This window comes from Eurosta solidaginis, chromosome 3 (genome assembly GCF_040869045.1).
Source record: "Eurosta solidaginis isolate ZX-2024a chromosome 3, ASM4086904v1, whole genome shotgun sequence".
In the NCBI taxonomy this organism is placed as follows: domain Eukaryota; kingdom Metazoa; phylum Arthropoda; class Insecta; order Diptera; family Tephritidae; genus Eurosta; species Eurosta solidaginis.
In genome coordinates, this window is record NC_090321.1 from 237,048,788 (window position 1) to 237,069,735 (window position 20,948).

The window sequence follows — 20,948 nt, forward strand, 5'->3', positions numbered from 1 at the left end:
AGTCCAGTTTGTTGACCTAGGGTTTCCACTCATTGTGGTGCGCATTTGCATCCGCGCCTTTGCGCCCTTCGTCCTGTACTAGCCTCTTGCACTCCATCGGTGGAACCTCCGCAGCATGGGCCATGTAGCAGGATGCCAGGATAAGTGCCTGCTTATTCCTTTGCTCAAGGGCCACCAATATGAGGTCCTCAGTAGTGTAATTAGGCAGCATATATAAATGCAGCTGTTTCCTTACAATTACTACAGCTCGCACCCGCCCTTTCGTTTGCGGATAGTAAGCGCCAAATCCGCGCGCGCTAAGTCCAGAAACCTTTCCTCCCGATGAGAGTTACGGCTCCTGAATCAGCGCCACGTCAAACGAACCCTCCTCAAGGGTTAAGAGGAGTTCGCTCGACGCCACTTTACTGTGTTGGAGGTTTATCTGTAGGACTCGCAGCACCATTGGGCTGTTTGTCCCCCTTCAGCACCTTAATCGTGACGTCGTCGTCCTCCCCTTGCCCTTTTTGTATAGAGTGTTCGAAGCCCCCTTCAGCCTCTTGTAACTGTTGTGCCGGTTGTTCCTCTGTGCGACTCACAGAACCATCTGGCTTTTGGTCCTCTTCTAACACCTTCGTGGTGATGTCGGGGACCTCCACCTGTATTTTTTCCCTAAGGCTTTTGAGGTCCTTTTCGACTTCGCCCACTTCCAGCGTGTTAGGATTTTTATCCTCGTGACTTCTTTTCCTGAGTCGCATGTAAACTTTGCCAGTGCCAAAGGACATTTTGCCAAGCTGCGTGTACAAAATATCCTCCGCCTGCTTGTTTATTTGGAAGATGTAGAACTAACATTCCTCTGTAGGCCGAGATACAGTAAGTACCTTCCAATCCTGTGTCGCTATGTTCGGATTCTGATTCTACAGAAGTCGCAGTGTATCCTTCGACTTCATCACGCATGGTATCCATACCTTAACTTTTGATGCCGTGGGGATTTGCGCTTTATCCACCACCTCAAACCGCGCGTTCGTGCCTTGCCTTTGGAGGTTTGGAACCACTTCCTCCAGCCACCGCAAGCTCGCGATATTGTCGCACGCTATCGTTTTCACAACATTATACCATCCCCCCAATCAAAGGTTGGATGGGGATTACTTGGTTGTTCCCGCATCATCTTAAGCATTAAGCTAATAGGCTCCCTTTCCACAGATATCCACCTTTCAGTAGTCATCTGTCCGAAAGGACTGCTACGACCAACCAGCGTCACAGTCAGTGACTGCTTTGCCACATCACTCATCTTCTCGGGAAAATCCGGAGTCTTAGTGTTAACTCCCTTTGGCACCTCCGAGAAAGCCGGATTCTTAGCTTTAACTCCCTTTAGCACCTCCGAGAAAGCCGGAGTCTTAGCGTTATCTCCCTTTGGCTTATCTCCTACTTCCGTAGTTGAAACTTCCCTCTGACTCGCAGCTTTCGAGGTAGTTGCTACCTCGCTATTGGGGCCCATCTGTCTTACATCTTTGGGCCTACTTGTCTTGTCTATGCGACTGCCCTGCCTCGCAGCTCTGGGACTGCGTCCTTTCCGCCTCTTGTAAGCAGGCTAGTCGCCTTCCGCCGAACTTTGCATCTTCATTCTGCCATTCGACGCTTCTTCCTCCTCTTACCGGTTGCAGAACCGAGGGTTTCTAGCAGCAAACCTTTTGAACTGCCTTCGACCTACTTCTACCGCGTCATGGGCCCCTTCCAAGTGCTCGATCTCCATTTCTGTTGGGTCGACCACTGCGCCCAGGCGTTGGACAATTCTTAGTGCTGCACGGTACTGCGAGAGAGCTCTTTTACTTCCTCTGCTCCGTACCCTTCTCCACTCTTCTACTCCGTTTTCATTTGTGTGCTTTTCCAACACGGAGTTCATTGAATCAGCACTACTCTCGCTCCCCGAATCCGACGCATCGCTTAATGCGTATTTGTCGTCCTTGGCTTGCGACTCAGGCTTCCTCTTATCATCCTCCTTATTACAATTTGGCAATGAGTCGTTCATCTTGGTCGTACGATCACCTGCCCGACAAGTCGGGCTCAACGGTCCAGTATTATATATGGGGAAAGAACCGTCAGCCACAGCAGCGCCCCTTACTGTGGTAAGGCCATCAATACTTCCCGAGGTGGGCCGGTATCGGGAAGGCTCCGTTCGAATACAGCCGAATTTATCCCTTGGCTGCAAATCATCCAATAGGCACGGTCCGCATAACACCCTGGATTAGGGGGTTGGCAGTTCTAGGTCACCAACATCCCGCCGTCCTCCTATGAGGCGAAACGACGTAGATGCCAGTCCCAAACAGCTCCGCCTCATAGTCGGCCGCTATGGAGATCGGCTAAGCCCTCACACCAACGACAAGGTGCCTGCCCTAGCGAGGGTGTTTTATATCTAAGTCGCCATGGTCTTTAACCGATCCCGTCCATTTTTTACTAGAAATATTTTCTGCTATAAGGAAAATATGTGTACACAATTTCATTACGATATGTTAATTTTTCTTCGAGGTATGGCCCCGATGGTCAGTGATGGCATATGTAGGAAGTGCGGGTTGGAGGAGGAAAGATCGAGCACGTTCTGTGCTCGTGCCCTGCACTTGCCAGGCTAAGATTCCAGCTATTAGGAGTGATACAGCTGTCAGATCTAGAAGTAGCAAGTGGCTTAAGTCCAGCTATTAGGAGTGATACAGCTCTCAGATCTAGAAGCAGCAAGTGGCTTAAGTCCTAGGAAGCTTCTAGTATTTGCCAAGAGGACGGAGTTATTTTATAACATAGGTCCTGGTTTTTGATAGGGTTTTTCAGTTTGGTCGTTAAAACAAACTTCTGGTAACACTACGGACTCAATCAGTCTATGTGAGATCCTCATGAACCGGCCAGTTCAACCTAACCTAAACTATGGCTCCCGAAACATAGAACATTTTTTAGTCATAAAAGGGGCGTTGCCACGCCCGTTTAAAGTTTTTCCTGTTTACTGTTATAAATCCACTTGGAAAATGAAATACCATTGATATAAAGCTCTTTTTGCAAAGATATAGCTTACTTTATTCGTCCACAACCCTTTTAAAAATCTTTTATATAAGAGTGGACGTGGTCCTTAAACGATTTCGTTAATTTTTCTTCATGGCATTCCTTATAGTAAAGGTAACCTCTCTGCCGAATTTTGTTGCGATAGGTTTAACGGTTTTTGATTTATGATTAATAATATTTGTAAAATTGATTTTATCACAAGTGGGCGGTGCCACGCCCATTTTAAAAAGTTTTTTCAAATTTTTCTTTAGAGTCTCAATATCAGTCCCCCTATAAAATTTCAACATTCTAGGTGTATTATTTACTAAATTATCAGGTGTTTTGTGTTTTCCAAAATGTTATATATATAAAAAGTGGGCGTGGTTATCATCCGATATCGCTCATTTTCAACATCAATCTATTCTGGGTCCAGATAAGCTGGTGTACCAAATTTGGTGAAGATATCTTAATATTTACTCAATTTATCGTGCTAACGGGCGGACGGACGAACATGGCTCAATCAAATTTTTTTTTCGATACTGATAATTTTGATATATGGAAGTCTATATCTATCTCGATTCCATTCTACCTGTACAACCAACCGTTATCCAATAAAAGTTAATGCAAGTCGCAAATCAAAAGCCATTGAATATTTCGCATGGAAGTTGTCATTGCAAATACATTAAAAAAATACCAGGTGCGCCTCACCTTCGAAGAGATTTTCGCCGATCTTCTCTTCCAATTTGCGTCGTACTCCTTTTAATTTTTTAAAATTTCCTACCAATTGGCGTGACGGGAACTTAATGTTTTAGTGCGACTGCGAACGGCATCTGCAAGGTAAGTTAATTTTTACTGACCTAACCTAGCCTTAGGTAGGGTTTTTCAGAACGAGTTTAAACTCCAGTTAAATTTGACTAGAGTTTCACCATGCCACTTCGGCCACTTAAGCTGATATGCAGCAAAATTGTATGTTATCGAACATAGTGGCAAGGTTAAACCAAACTTACCAATCTGCACCTGACATAAAACCGGATGATGTTTCAAATGACCCCAAGTAGTTCCGAAAGAAACTCCGTTTGCCCTGCTTACTTACATCGTTGGTCTTCGTTATGAAAGTTTCCTATTATTAAATTGTTAGACCCCATCATACACTTTAGAAACTATTTCTAGATAACGTAAAACCCACCTCCCACATAGCCGTTAGATCCTCCGTACCCGTAAATTAAATTTCATCTAAATCCCCAAAGCCGTTATGACATGACGATTGGGACAAAAAAGAAACATCTTGACATACAGACACCCAAACCTTCTCATTTATAATATTGGTGAGATATCAAATGTATATAATTGATTGTTTTTAAAGTGGGACTAAAAAAATACTTTTTATATAGTTCAGATATAATTATTTGAAAGTTCAGGTACTCTTAGGTACTTTAGTGTGGCAAATCGAATTGCATTATATTTCAGTTAAATTCATGAAACATGAGGTACTTGCATCCTTACCTGGTTTTATTTGTCTTGGTTCAATTTGAGATATGTACTGTTGTTGTTGTTCTAGTAGTGATAGGTAGATAAGTACTCTTCAGCACTTATAAGTACTCTTCACTTAAGATTGCATTGAGTACCGTGAATTTCGCGATTGTAATAAGCACTTAACATGTTGACATTTGCTGTGCGTAAGCAAATTTTATATAAAGAATATTTTATGTTTGCGTGTGCGCTGTGCGCTGTGCGCTGTGAATGTAGCATTAAATTTGGCGTAATATTTGTTTCAATGTTATAGTTGATGTTTATACTATTTTCGCCATTTAGCCATTTTCACCTTTCTCTTTATACATCAATAGAATAAATAATGATATACCGTTTCCCTAGCATATTTATATATTTTTTAACTTTTTAATTAATATGCCTGCCCTTGATTTGAAAAGTGGACGTCCCTTATCACTCTATCACTTGCTATATGATCGAACAGTCTGCAACTTTTCTATTTTGCTTCCATTCCTTCTTATTACTTTCTTTATTCCCTTTATATACGCTATCATCTAATTTTAATTCTCCCTCCCACTCTCACTCCCAAACACATTTCCACTCCCGCTCTCATTCCCATTCCCACTTCTACCCCCTATTCCACTCCCTTTACCTCCTAAATAACAAAATATAAGTAAACTTTATACCAAATACTGGTTACCCCTTCAATAAATTGCGGAGGCATTAAGAATTAAATTTTTGTTTCATTCACATTCTCACGTCTGCCCCCTATTTCCGTGGTCTCTTCCATCTAACCCACCTCATATATGAAATATATTACATCCTTCAAATAATTACGGAGATATTACACTTTTCTTCCACTCCCACTCTCACTCCTACTCTCCCGTTCACGGCCTCTACCTCTCGCATCTAATTACTCCACATATAGAATCTGTTTATAGAATCAATATTTATTCCAAATATTGCATCCACCCTTAAACTAACTACACTCTCATTCCCTCTACTATTCCCACACCCAAGCTCTCCCTGCCTCCTGAATAACCTCATATGTACATGGTATTTATATATCAAATATTGTATACCCCCATCAGATAATTACATAGTTATAGCGAATACAATTTTTTTTTTCACTTCTACTCCGACTTTCATTCCCACCTACACTTCCACCCTCACTCCCACTTTCATATGTTCTACCTCTTCCAGCTAGATAACCTCATATACGGAACACCAAATATAGCGAATTTAATATTTTAGTTTCACTCCCACTCATGCCCATCTCAACTTTCACTCTTGCTTCTACTTCGACTTTCTTTTATACTACCTTCACCCATGCCACCTAATTTCCCTTATCCTTTTATTCACTCCTTCCTATATCTTTCTCTTTCTCCCTCTCCATCTTTCCCCTCACTTCGTTTGCGCACCATCTATCCCTATCTCTTTATCTTCGTCGAGTTCTATCTCTTTCTCAGTCTCTTTCTTCTTCCCTCTTTCCTCTAGTTCTTCTTATTATTCTCCATCCCAACGAAAACAGCCCGGTAAGACAAGACACGAAATGAAGACCACTTAGTTAAAAAAAAATGTATATACATATGTATGTACTTGTATACACACATCGATCCTCTCTATAGACAACAATTTCTCAATCAGAATACCAGGGAGGCACGCCATCTTCACGGATAGCTCCAAGCTCAATAGTAACGTGCGTAGTGGAATATACTCAGAGGATCTTTCACTTTCCTAAGTATAGGGCTTCCAAGCAACTGTAGCTTCAACGCGGAATTAACTGTCATAATGGAGGCCGCCCATTGGCTAAGAATCCGACATCCGTGGCAATTTATTCCGACAGCCAAGCGGAAATAAAAGTCCCCCAAGCCCTTCAGACAGAGCTAAGCCCGCTGAAGGACATTGCTTCCCCTCTTGCTGCGTGTAAATACTGGTTCACATCATTTTTTACCAAGAAGGCAAATTTCAGATGGGCGCTGGAACCCACATGCGAGGTGTCCAAACAAACCTGGCGTCGCATAAATGAGGACCGAACTAGGTTCCTTATTGGCCTCAATCTTCTTTCCTTAGGTTCACTGAATAAGCCTTTCGTTAACTGCTTAGCAGCAATTCGCTCTGCGGAGATCGCAAACGATTTTTCCCCAAACTGGTCATAAAGTCAAATGGAAATGTCCCAATTGACCATAAAGTAAAATTAAGAAAATTCATTTAGTCAATCGACCTTATCCCCATTTAAAGTAATCGTAAGCCCAACTGACCTAATGGCCATTTGAAGTGTTTGCATGTTCAGTTGACCTGTTGGCCGTTGACCTTATGACACCTCACCGACGGTGATGTTTGAGACGAAATTTGCAAATACAAAACAAAATAATTGACCCTTTCACCACTTGATAAAACATTAGTTGATTTTACATCCATTTTAGAAAAGCGTCATAATGTCAATATCGTTGCTAATGTAACTATTTGAAATTCAAAGTGGTCATAAGGTCAACTTGAGTTATGGCCGCTAACATTATTCACCCTTTCTTCTTGCAATCACTAACGATCTTGGCCGTTTGCAATGGGAAGAGAACTGAGCGTCATGAATGCAGTTTAACTGTCTGGGTAAATGCGGCCGTGGTGTGGTGATAGCGTGCTCCGCCTACTGAACCGAATATCTTGGGTTCACGCCCCTGACAAAGCAGTATCAAAATTTTAGAAACAAGTTTTTTCAATTAGAAGAATGTTTTCTATCGGGGTCGCCTTCTGCAATGATTTGGCAAGCACTCCGAGTGTATTTCTGCTGAAAAGCTTCTCAGTGCAAACTCATCTGCCTTGCAAATGGTGTTGGGAGTCGACATAGGACATGTAAGTTTTGGATTATAATTCCGCCACTGTGCATTAGGAAAAATAAGCGCGCACCATGGCGTATGAGTAATGTTAGATATTATAGGTTTCTTGGCGCGACAACGGTACTGGTGCACGTTAGGCTGTGCGCTCAAAACATTTTTCTTTTGAAAATGTTGACTTAAAGGGAAATTCAACGTTATATAAAAAGGCCGTCAAAAATTGTTCGAGCAGGTGTAGGTGAGTGAGTTGGAATGGGTTATTAGTGGACTAAACAAAAAATGAGTATTAGTGCGTATACAAACAAAGAATATCAAGCACTTATATCCACTAACACACATTTACATAGTAATTCTTCATAAAATGAATAAACGCTCATAAGCCACGAATCCGTTCAGTACTCAATTGTCTTATTGAGCAAGAAAGTCAAATGTGTTATACGAAAACACTAATTGGAATAAGTAAGACTAACAGTGCAATAAAATGAATAAAATCATATCAGTCTTCTGACGCTATCAACACAACGATGTACACCAAAGCCGGCCAAAAGTTGCACATTGTGCAATTTGAGTTCGTATTTTCACACCGACACTAACGATGTGTGATCACGATCGTTTGCTTTCGCTTGTCACTCACTAAAATCAACAGTGAATGCAAAAGGAAAAGTCCATGCTACTTTTTGGGCACATAGTGAAAACAAAATGCTGCAATGTTAAAGTGACTTTTAATACGTTTTAGTTAGTATTTTTAAGTTCTTTTGAACATACATATTAATATTGACAATTTAAATATTAATTATTAATAATTAATTAATTAGTTATTAATAAGTATTGACAATTTAATATAAGTATCTTTTTATACGTTCTACTTAGTTTTATTAATTTTCATAATTTTGTTTTTATTGAATAACTTTATGTTTTGAAAATATATATTTCTATCTTTACATCTACTTTGTTTCATAGTTCTTTCTTAATGAAAAAGTGAATTTTTTAAAGTAAATTTTGCATTGAAGAAACACCATACCTTCTTTTATAAAAAAGTTTTATCTGACTAGCTCGACCTCCGCGTTCTTAGTTATACGAATATAAGTAAATATAGTCAGGATTAACTTGAAATCAAATAACCAAAGTCCTTTTTAATTTCAAACTTCACAGTCCACATTTTCTTTTAGCACACTGTTTGGAGTTGTCACTCAATTTTTACACACACTTATGCAATTGTTTTTGTGTTTGTGTGGCCGGCTCTGATGTACACGAAACTAAACTGAATACAGCGCCAAAGTAAAACCGATGATAAACGAAGTATACAGTGTATTACACACGAAACCAACGTGCTACTGAATTAAAGCGACTATGATTTCAGTTTATACTCAACAATGTCATATATGTATGAGACATATGTGTTACGGGGCACTCGTATTTATTTTCTATTTTACGTACTAATCACTCATAGTATTTGTCTGTACTTGACTAGATACACATTTACAGCCTGATTCTAATGTGGTAACAACTTTCTTCACCACGGCAACTTTCTTCATGTAGTAACTTTGGTACCCTTTTGGTATTCTGCCCACGAAAGTAGCCGGATAATTGTTTACCCACTAAAATAGGTGGTAACATCGATGTAACCACACAAAAGATGTTGTTTAGAAAAAGGCAATACTGAAAAATAAAGAATTGTGAGCGCAAATAACTAAACATAATAGTAAAAAAGTGTTGCCTCTTGCTATACATATTTGTTTCCATGTACTTTCATAGGATATATTACAATATAGCTATGTAAAAACGTATGCATGTATGCACATATGTATATACACATCGTCTCGTTTATTCGTTAACATCGTATCTACGAGTGACACATTTTCGGTAAAGCCATGGCGGAACCATACACGGTGGCAGCATGGTGACATACCTACAAAGCATAAATAAAAATTCCACGTACTTCGTTTTTGTAAATTCGATGGACAAATGTCAAAATCGTACTGTGCCGGAAGTTGATGTATCAAATTAAATAAAAAAAAGTTTATATTCAGCTGTCCCATGCTGCCACCTTGTATCGTTCCGCCATGGGTAAAGCGAAGAAAACCAACTTTTAATTTTCACCACAGACACCGGTGAGTTTTTCGGTCATGACAGCGTTGCCACTTTGGCCAGAATCGCGAATAAAAAACTGGTAACGATTTTCGGTTACATAATGTTCTGGGTACTATTTTACCGGTAACGCTAAGAATCGGGAATTAGACACAATTTTTTGGCTCATGACTAAGTTCACTAATTTTATTAGTACTCAAAGCAGATCTCTGGTGTGGATGTGGGAGTAGGATTGTCAGCGGTAGTGGGAGTGGGACTGAGACTGGTAGGGAGTTAAAGGAATAAGGGATGGACAAGAATAAAAAGACCAAGTAAGGATGTCTAAGTTCGGGTGTGTTTGAATTGTCATTCCATTTCAAATAAATTACTTTTTCGAATTATGTTACGAGGGACTTATTTTTTTTTTTTTTGAGGCTCTAGAAATATTGTGAGCGTGGCTGCGCCAAAGTCTCCCAATTTCCTCTTACAATAAAACTTAGTATGTAAAATATCATTGATACAAAACTTTTTTTCGCTCAAATATAGCTTGTTATTCTAATCTACAACCCATTTAAAAATCTTTTATATAAAAGTGGGCGGGGTCTTAAACCGATCCCGTCCATGTTTCCTGTAAACATTTCCTGCTATAAAGAAAGTATATATTCCCAGTTATATTACGATATATTAATTTTTCTTCGAGTTGTGGCTCCCGAAACATACAAAATTGCTTAGTCATAAAAAGGGCGTTGCCACAACGTTTTCAAAAATTTAAATTTTTTCCTTTTTCTTGTTATAATTCCACTTGGGAAATAAACACCATTGATATAAAGCTCTTTTTTACAAAGATATTATAGCTAATGTTATTCATCAACGACCCTTTTAAAAACTTTTTATAAAAAAGTGGACGTGGTTCTAACCCGATTTCGTTAATTTTTCTTCCAAGCATTCTTCATAGTAAACACAACCGTTTGTTTGAATTTTGTTAAGATAGGTTTAACAGTTTTTGATTTATGATCAATAATATTTGTAATATTGATTTTATCACATGTTGGTTGTGCCACGCCCTTTTTGTTAAAATTTTAAATTTTTATCAATAGTCTCTTTAATATTCAATACTTTACTTTATTTCATTATCTTATTACTAACAATATATTATTTCAGTAAGTCACAAAAGCATTAGTATATGATTACGCGGTCGCTATCCAACTGGCAAAGGTGTGTTTTAGAATCATCGTCATAGGCAAAGAGAGAAACCGGTTTTATATACCTAAGTACAGGTTGGCTGATATTGGTATATGAACTCTGCTCGCACATAACCCAAAAATGACCGCTATGTGAATTATGTAGTTAAGTAGCGGCTTGATAGAATTTACGAGCAGGGACCGTGCATATACAGAGATCGTACATAACACCCCTTAACGCCCAGTTGTGTAAAATTGTGGAGGGCGTCTTTCTCTGCTCGATCGACGTGGAGTCGGCTCATTGACACCCGAATTTGAAGATGCTGTTGATTCAGCGGCAGATTGTCGAGATTGCGGAGAGTGCGTAGTGTGCGACGGATTTTCCGATGTTTCGTTATCTTGCTCCGCATTTGTTTCACTTGTTGTTTCCGACTCTGTTTCTACGAACTGAGGGGCATCGTCTACTTGGCGACTTCGCATTTGATCTTGATGTCGCTTGACCGTTCTAGAGTCTTGCAGCTTCACTGTATATGAAATCGGCCCTGTTCTAGATAATATGGCACCCTGGATCCATTTTGGTCCCGAAGAGTAGTTTCGAATCCAGACAGCGTCACCTTCACTATATGTTTTTATTTTGACATTGTTGTCAACTTTTGACGATAACTCATGGGGATGGATCTTGTCGAAGTACGTCTTAAGTTGGCGGTTGAACATTAGCTCAGATGGTCCTGTTGATGTATGTGGAGTGATATGCTGGTTAAAGAGGAATCGAGACAGTTTTAGATCTATGTCCGTGCTTTCCGGGATTTTCTTCAGAAAGTTCTTGGTTGTTTGCACCATTCTTTCAGCCTGACCGTTAGAGGATGGATGAAATGGAGCACAGCGAATTTGGCGAATTAGATTGTCTTGCAGGAAAACTTTAAATTCTTCTGATGTAAAGGCTGTACCATTGTCGGATACTATGGCATCTGGCAATCCGTGTGTTGCAAAAAGATTTCGCAGTACTGTTATAGCCGATTTCGATGAGGTTGACTTTACCAAAAAAACTTCGAGCCACTTTGAAAATGAGTCGACTACGATAAAGAATTGTTTGCCCTGAAAGGGGCCAGCAAAATCTACGTGAAGGCGTGACCAGGGTGATTTAGTGGTTTCCCACCAGTGAATTGGTGCGTGCGCATTTTCGTTCCTCGTTTCCTGACATGGCACACACTTTCTAACAACACCTTCTATTTCGGATTCCATATTTGGCCACCAGACATAGCTTCGTGCCAAAGCTTTCATCCTGACAATGCCTGGGTGGCCTGTGTGTAATGCATTGAGAATTACCTTACGACTACCGGGTGGAATGATAGTTCGATTTCCCCAGAGTAGACAACCTTTCATTGACGATATCTCGTTTCGACGAGCATAAAATGGGTACAACCCATCAGTACGATTGAGGGTTTCTGGCCATCCCCTTAACGCCCAGCTTAGCACCTTGGCGAGAATCGCGTCCTTTGCAGTTTGCGTTGCAATTTGCTTGGCATCCACGATGGGTTTAGCAACTGTTTCTATCATTAACATTTCTTCGCTGTTGTCATTAGAAACGGTTTCTTCCGGTATTGGTAATCGACTTAAACAATCTGCGTTCCCCATTTTGTTACCTTTGCGATATAGGAGGTCAAAATCGTAAGCGCGTAAATAAATGCAGCGACGGAGCATTGTAGTAGATATAACGGTGGGAACCGGTTTTGATGACGTAAATATACCCAAAAGAAAAGCGGACGATGGTCTGTGACAAGAGTAAATTTTCTGCCATACAAATACTCGTGAAAGTTTTTTACCCCTGCAATTAAAGCCACAGCTTCTCTGTCTATTTGTGCATAATTTCTCTCTGCTTTCGACAGTGTCCTAGAGTAAAACGCTATGGGCCTTTCGGCACCATCAGGCATACGATGACTATGGACGGCACCGATGCCGTAAGGAGAAGCATCGCAAACTACTAATAAGGGTAACGTTGCATCATAATGTACGAGTACACGGTCTGACGTTACAAGTTTTTTTAGATTTTCAAAAGCTACTTTATGTTTATCTGTCCAACACCAACGGCTGTTCTTATCTAAAAGGCGATGAAGGGGTTCGGCCAGCGTCGCTTTGTTTGGAAGGAACGCGTGGTAAAAATTCAGGAGTCCCAAAAACGCTTGAAGCTGTTTTTTATCGGTAGGCTGCGGCGCACTTTGTATTGCAGAAACCTTATTCGATGCTGGCCTAATGCCCAGGGAGTCCAGTTTGAAACCAAGGAAATCAACAACTGGCACTCCAAATGCGCATTTATCTTTACGTAGCCGCAACCCCGATTCATCGAATCGTGTAAAAACCTGTTCAATACGTTCTGCAAGCTCGGTTTCTGTTTTACCCATTAACATTATATCATCAAAATATGGCAACACACCCGGTATGTTTCGCAAGAGAGATTCAATAAAGTTTTGGAAAATGCCGGGTGCAGAGGAGATTCCAAATTGAAGACGTGTTACTCGGAATGCTCCTTTATGTGTGACGATTGTTTGCAGTAGTGACGACTGCTCATCAACAACCAATTGTTGATATGCCTGTGCCAAATCAAGCTTGGCGAATATGTTGCCACCCTCTATAGACGAGAGCAGGGTGCTAACGGCAGGAATTTGAAAATTATGTGGCCTGAGTGCCTTGTTGAGTGTCGACTTGTAGTCCCCACAAATTCTCACTGAGCCATCGCGTTTAAGAACTGGTACGATAGGTGTTGCCCAGTCAGAGTACTCAACAGGTTGTAATATGCCTTGTGTGCATAATCGGTCCAATTCGGATTCGACGAGTGCTCTGGTGGCCAACGGAATTCGACGCGGTGGGTAGCGAATTGGCTGAACATTTCTATCAATCTGAAGTGTAACTGGGTTTCCTTTAAAACACCCAAGTTCGTCGGAAAATAGGTGATTGAATTTTGAAAGTACCTTAGCAATTGACGGTACATCTGCAATGACATTTACTCCTTCAATGCTAATACCCAAAGGAGCGAACCAATTGCATCCCAAGACAGCTGAGCGGTTGCCATTCACAATGACTATTGGAAGTCCCGTAACTTTTCGCGATTGATATGTGACGTCTGCCTCTATGACTCCTTTAATAGGGATGTGATTACGCTGATAATCCATCAATTGAAGGTCGCAACTATGTATCTTAGGCTGGCTATTTGGCCATGTGCGCTGAAAAGTCTGCGTTGACATTATGGTGTAGTTCGAGCCCGAGTCGATTTCAAATTGACACGAACGTCCATTTATAACTATCGACGTTGACTTCTTAAAATTAGCCACAGGTAGAATTTGATTGATAGACTGTGGTTTTGATTTTTTCCCACGACGTGAATTATTAGATGCTTTCTGAGGAGTAGACGATGAGTTGGGTGTTGCCGAGCGACAGACGCGTTGCAAATGGCCCTTGGTACCGCATGCCGAGCATACTGTTTCACGGTGCGGGCACTGAACGCGAGGGTGGCTACCCCCGCAACCGTTGCAAGGCCTACTGTTAGCCTTATTTGGGTTGTATTTGTTTTTGTTTCGAGGTGGTAAATTGTTGCTATCTCCTTTAGTAATTCGATGCACTTGCTCCGATCGCCGCATTTCTAGTGCATTCTTTGCCGCTACTTCTGCCGTTGAAACGCGGTCGATAACTTTCTTCAGTACTAGATCAGATTCAGAGAGAAGGCTTTTCTGAAGTGCCTCATCTCGTAAACCACAGACCAAACGGTCGCGTAACATGCGGTCCAACGCACTGCCGAAATTGCAATCAACTGCTAACTTTCGTAATGCAGCTACGTATTCGGTGGGTTGTTGATCACGTTTGTGAAATTTAAAATATGCCGCAATTTCCGAGGGGCGAGGAGAAAAATGATTCGTTAAAACTGATTTCATTTCGTTAAGGCTCATATCACTCACCTGCTTAGGCGAGGCCAATGACGACAGAAGGTCATATAGCGGTGCGCCTGCTAGTGTCAGAAAAACAGCTTTCTGGCGCCCTTCCCCTTGCACGTCATTGGCAAGCAGGTACAGTTCGAATCTCGCGTAGTAGGTTGCCCAATTCTCGGCGTGATTAACATCGAATGATTCCAAACTTCCTACAGATGCCATTGGTGCCACGCGATTTTCCTGCACTTGTGATGGTACTTCTTCCTCCTTAGGCGGCATTTACCCAATATGTCGTATGTTAAGAGACGATTTTTGAGGGAGCGGTTTTTTTTTTGTACTGACTGCGCCAATTTAATATTCAATACTTTACTTTATTTCATTATCTTATTACTAACAATATATTATTTCAGTAAGTCACAAAAGCATTAGTATATGATTACGCGGTCGCTATCCAACTGGCAAAGGTGTGTTTTAGAATCATCGTCATAGGCAAAGAGAGAAACCGGTTTTATATACCTAAGTACAGGTTGGCTGATATTGGTATATGAACTCTGCTCGCACATAACCCAAAAATGACCGCTATGTGAATTATGTAGTTAAGTAGCGGCTTGATAGAATTTACGAGCAGGGACCGTGCATATACAGAGATCGTACATAACAGTCTCAATATCAGTGCACACATTAAATTTCAACATTCTATGTTTATTATTTAGTAAATAATCCGGTTTTTTGTATTTTCCAAAATGTTATATGTATATGTAAAAAGTGGGTGTGGTTATCACCTGATTTCGTTCACTTTAAACAGCGATTGGAGATGAGTACCCAGGAACCCAAATACCAAATTTCATTTAGATATCTCAATATTGTAACGAATTCTGGGAATTTCTGTTATTTATGCACCTTCTGCTAACGTTCGAATCGCTAAACTGTTGAATAAATCACTCCAATATTAAGTATTGCAAACTGGTCTTTATTTAGATTACTTTAGGAGTAGTACTCCACAATTATACTTCACAACCAATAGCGTGTTTAAATCAAAACTGATTAGTTATTACTCCGCTTGCACTGCTTTTATACTCCCGGTTTCATCGTTCACCCATTTCTCCTAAGGTCTAGTAATTTCGCGAACAGTTGTATCTCATGCGTGGTTAGTTACCAACTATATACATGTATATCTGTACTCCACGCCTCTCCCATAGCCATATGCGTGTGTACGTATGAGTAGCTACTTCGTCTGATGACTACATATTTGCTGCTTTATTGTTGTTGTGCATTTATTTATTGGCAGCTTAGTGATGCTAATATTCGTCACAATATTAACTCAAGTTATCGTGTGCACAGACAGACGGACGAACGGACATGGCTAAATCAATTCCTTTTTTCATCTTGAACATTTTTGGTAAAAGGAAGTCTTATTATAAAAACGGAGACAATGTAAGAGAGAAGGGGGAAGAAAGTTAAGAGGGAAAGCGAGGCTCACTTTTTCGGGCAGAACAAAGCTTGTCGGATACTCCAGTTTGCTATAAAAAGTTACATACATACAAACATTGAAGTGAACCAAAATAAGCGTGCTAAAAATAAGATTCCGGGGCAGCTATGTCAGTATTTTTTTCCATGAAGTATTCTATAAATAGCTTAATTTTACTTCGAGATATAATAAAAACCCGAAAATTTTAAATTATATAAGTTAAATTATAATAAACATGAAAGCGTACATATTTATACATACATATGTAAACAAAGAAAAAAGTTAGCATAATGGGATTTCAACGAAAGCGAATAGAACAACTATTTTCTAATTAACTATGCAAATATTTCTGTACGCAATACACCACCAATAAAAACTATGACTTCTACAAATTGTCGATATCAACGCATTGTGGTAATGCAAGTACGCTAAGTGCTCTTTATGCGCCTCTCAATGCTCTAATTGTAAAGAACTCTGCCTTCAGGGGCATCAATCGTCTTCGCATCTCCAGTACCACTACATGCACGTCCAGTGTAATAAGCGATAATTAGGGAAATTAAATGCTGAATAAGCAATTTTTGCTGAATACTCTGGGCATCCCAACAGAAGATCGTTCCAATATACAGCAACAGACATCTAATTAAAGAGGCCCCCAAACCTCCCAGGAACTTAATAAGTCATCTACGTAAGAACTATGAAGTAATTTGGCTCTTAAAAATTCCGCTGTATGAAAAGAAAGATAACCGCAGCTCTTAGTTGAGGAATGCTGGGGAGGAGGCTGGGGAGACTGGCTCATCTTCGATCTGGATACTGTAATAGATTACTTATCCAGAATCAACACCGACATGCCGAATGTATGCCCTGCCTGTAACGTTTTCCGCACATGATAGAAACCATTATTTCAATTGTAGTGTGGAACCAGCAGCTCTAACACTATTATCGCTCTGACCAAACCCTGTTGAAACAGCAAGTTTCCTCGGACTCCCGTTAAAGGATACTGATAAAAATTTGTGAGTGGTCACACCTATGATGGGGCGAAGAACTGCTACAACAACAACAATATAATCAGAAAAGAAGCCGTGGTAATTTTTTTTGATTTCGTCAACTCAATTCTCCTTTTTTTATATTCGATATTTTGAGAAAATTTAAAAATTGTGTAACTAAAGCTATGCATACCGATCTCGAAAGCTTTTCGAGAAATTCGAAAATTTTTGAATTTTTTTAGGTATGAGGTTTTATCAACTTTAGTCCAACAAAAAATAAGTCCAGTTATTTTTTCGAAAGTTGCGAGTAAATTTAGCACCACTTGACTAAGTCACCGTCAAGTGTTATATTCATCAATCGGCCACGGACTTATTATTCAATACACATCCTTTATGAATTCATCACCCCCAATTCCTCCGGCCATCTATATATATAAAAATCAAATTCTGTGTGCGCGTTCGCTATGGAAACGTATTTCCCAAATTTCAACCATCACCAAATTTTGGCTATAGGTTCCTTCGATCAATACGAAGATTTTAAGCTAAACATAACTTCGATATATAAAAGGGGCGTGGCACCTCCCATGCAAATGGAATCTTTGGTACTGCATAACTCTGAAGGTATACAGGCCAGAACATTGAAATTCAGTAAGGAGTTATGTGAGGTCAATCCCTAACACCACGAAGAAAATGTGGAATTAGGAAAAATGGGGCGTGGCAGCTCCCATAAAAATGGAATATATCATAAAACATATCTCTGGTTGTAGTAATGGTAGGATAATGAAAATTGGTAAGGAGCTATATGACGTTAATTTCTAACACCTCCAGTAAAATGTGGCATTGGGGAAAAGGAGCGTGGCACCTTCCCTGCAAATGGGATTTTCAAAACTATGGTTGCCGTACAAACTTAGGTTATTTTAACACCTAAAGTTTGACTGCATTCTTGAGTTTGGCTGTTATTCCTTTTGGACGTTTAGCAATCTGTCGCCGTTAAAAAGATTTGTTAGCTTCAGTCTATCTACATCTTCTATAAAAATCAAATTCTATGTGTGTTCCCTATGGAAACATATTTCCCACACTTCAATCATCACCGAATTTTGGATATAGCTTACTTCAATCAAGACGAAGGTTTTTCATATTTCAGAATTTTAAATTCAAATTTTTTTTTGGCTATGCGAACGAGCAATCTTAGCTCCCAAAAATGATCATGTATACAAAATCAATGATCGCATTCAAAACCAAATATAAAGCGATTGACATAGTTACAGATGAAGATCAAAGTGTGAATTATCCAATTGAATTTCTAAACTCTTTAGAACCACCCGGAATGCCTACGCATATATTAACTTTGAAAATTGGCTCACCAATCATGCTTCTTCGGCATAGTTTATTTTTGCCCCGAACGAAAAAACCAAAAATATTGTGTACCCACTTGTATTACAATAAGACAAAATAATAAAATGTTTTAAACGAAAATGTCACCCAATATGCGTACAAAATTCAATTCAATTTACAGAACAATAAACTAAATTATCAACAAACAAAACGGAAAAAATAACACAACATTCATTCCATCTCGGGCGTTACAACGTACGCCGGGTAAAGGCTAGTATTAAATAGCTCACACGTGACCGATTAAAAGATTCTTCTGGTAATTTTAAGTACTCGTTATCCCTCACTCATTTCATAGAACGTTTTGACATCAGCTACCCAGGCATAGTTCGCCGATTTCAGTTTCACTGGACTGCTTCCCCTCTTACCACCGCTCATCTTCCTCTCATATATATTATTTTAATTATTACTATTGGACCTCTCTCGCCATCTTAAGGCTACAATAGAGGTGAACGCTTGGCGCAAGGGTGCTCAAAAGGCGAACGAGGCGATACATGTGTACACAGATGGTTCCAAAGTAGTGGGAGGAGTAGGGTCTGCGGTATACTGTGCTGATCCGGAAATAAACAAATCCTACAGGCTGCAGTATTACTGTAGCATTTTCAAAGCGGAAATAGTAGCCATAACCAAAGCAGTAGAAACACTGGAAGAAAATAGCCCAAGCTGCAATCGTGTTAACTTTTATATTGACAGTCAAGCAGCAATTTAGGCAATAATCTCGCATAACACAGCATCTAAATGCCTGTTAGAGTGCAAACAGTCCCTGGAGATAATCGGGACAGGGAGAAGCATACATCTATATTGGGTCCCAGGGCATATGGGAATAGATGGAAATGAAAAAGCGGATGAACTAGCTAAAAAGGGAGCATCCCCTGAAGCTTGCTCCGTAGATGTCCCAATTAGACTGGGAGGAATTAAGCGAAGGCGAGAGGCGCACGTGATCGACCAAGCAGGAAAGGCGTGGGTTCAAGCGCGGGTCTGTAAAGTGTCGAAGATACAACCATAGACTAACAAAATTGCATCTATCATTAAAAAGAGAGGACTGTAGACTCATGACGGGTATTCTAACTGGACACTGCCTTCTGGCGTCATATGCCTTGAAATTAGGCTTGGTCAGTGATAGCAGATATAGGAAGTGCGAGCTGGAGGAGGCAACGATCGAGCACGTTCTGTGCTCGTGCCCTGCGCTTGCCAGGCTAAGGCTCCAGCTATAAGGAGTGATACAGCTGTCAAATCTAGAAGCAGCAAGTGGCTTAAGCTAAGAGGACGGAGTTATCTTATAACATAGGTCCTGGTTTTTGATACGGTTTTTCAGTTTGGTCGTTGAAACAAACTTCTGGTAACACTACAGACTTATTTAGTCTATGTGTGGTCCTCACGGACCGGCCAGTTCAACCTAACCTATCTATTAGACCTCAATGCACTCCAATCTTTATTAAGATCTTTTGTGATTGACCTTTCAGCATTTTACTGTTTGTAGAGACTTTTAATGTATCTTAGTATTTCTTAAAGCTTAATATTACATTTCAAGAGGTAGCACCATGGTAGAGACTCTGCTTTGCCTAAGCGACGAATTCGCAGAGAATGTGAACTAAGGTGTCATCCTACAGCTCGCCAAATTGAATTACTTTGGTGATATCGCAGACTACAGTGTCCCGAATAGTATACAGTGAGAGTGTATAGGTTCTCTCTGCTCAGATTGATGAGTTTGGCGTATAATCTCGTTGCTAGGAGGTAAAAAATTTGGCCTCTCTTTGCCCTGTGTACTCAATCCAGTGTTATCTGAATTACTTTGCTTCCCAGTTACGTATGGCTTCCCTGATGTGTGCCTTTGTGAGTTCCCAGAAGGGCTCTGGAGCATGGAACGCTGCTATAGCACGCTGCCATATTGAAAAGGTAGTCTTCCTGTTCATAACCTTTATGTTCCTGATTCCCTGGTGGCCATACTAACAAAATCTGGTTTTTAGGCTACCAGATCATTTAGGACCCCAGTGTCTTCACCCAATAGCTTTGAAGGAGTTATGCAAGACTCCAAGCACACAAGGCTGTCTGACGTCTGTCATAATGAGGATACTTCTCAAGGGTAAGCCTCTCCATAGACATTGTCTACTGCAAACTTTTATTGCATTGATTTCTGCCCTAAATGTAGTGGAGTAGCAATCCATTTCTTGAAGTTCGGCCCATAGATACCAGCTCCCGCTTTTACGTTTTCAAATGTCGAACCTTCCGTAAAGCAGACCGCTGAGTCAGAGTTCTGTTTACAATGGGATCTTAAAGTTCCGTGAGATTCTGAGCGTAGAGGTCATTTCGTTGTTGCAATATGGGACTTTCTATGAATTTTCTTATCACCTTCATATACTCCGCCATGTTTTTCAAATCAGGTCAGAAATATTTTGAAGTCTTAGTGCGTCAAGTGTTGCCTCTATATCTGCAAGAATAGGGATGGAAAGTATTCCCACTACGGCGCTAAGTGGTCTTAGACCATGGCTTCGCCATGTTTTGTCGTATATTGGAGTGTTGTTTTGTTAAAATTACTACCTAGATTGACATCCTACGTCCACTGTATCTCTTGGCCTTTTTAACTCGAAAAACTCTTTTCAAAACGCCCTGAAATAATTTGT

General features: G+C 40.3%; 1 protein-coding gene across 14 annotated transcripts in view; it reads right to left on the minus strand.

The window, feature by feature from the left end:
• Positions 1-20,948, minus strand: part of tor (tyrosine protein kinase receptor torso) — a 435,792-nt gene that overhangs the window by 343,440 nt on the left and 71,404 nt on the right. The window lies entirely within an intron of this gene.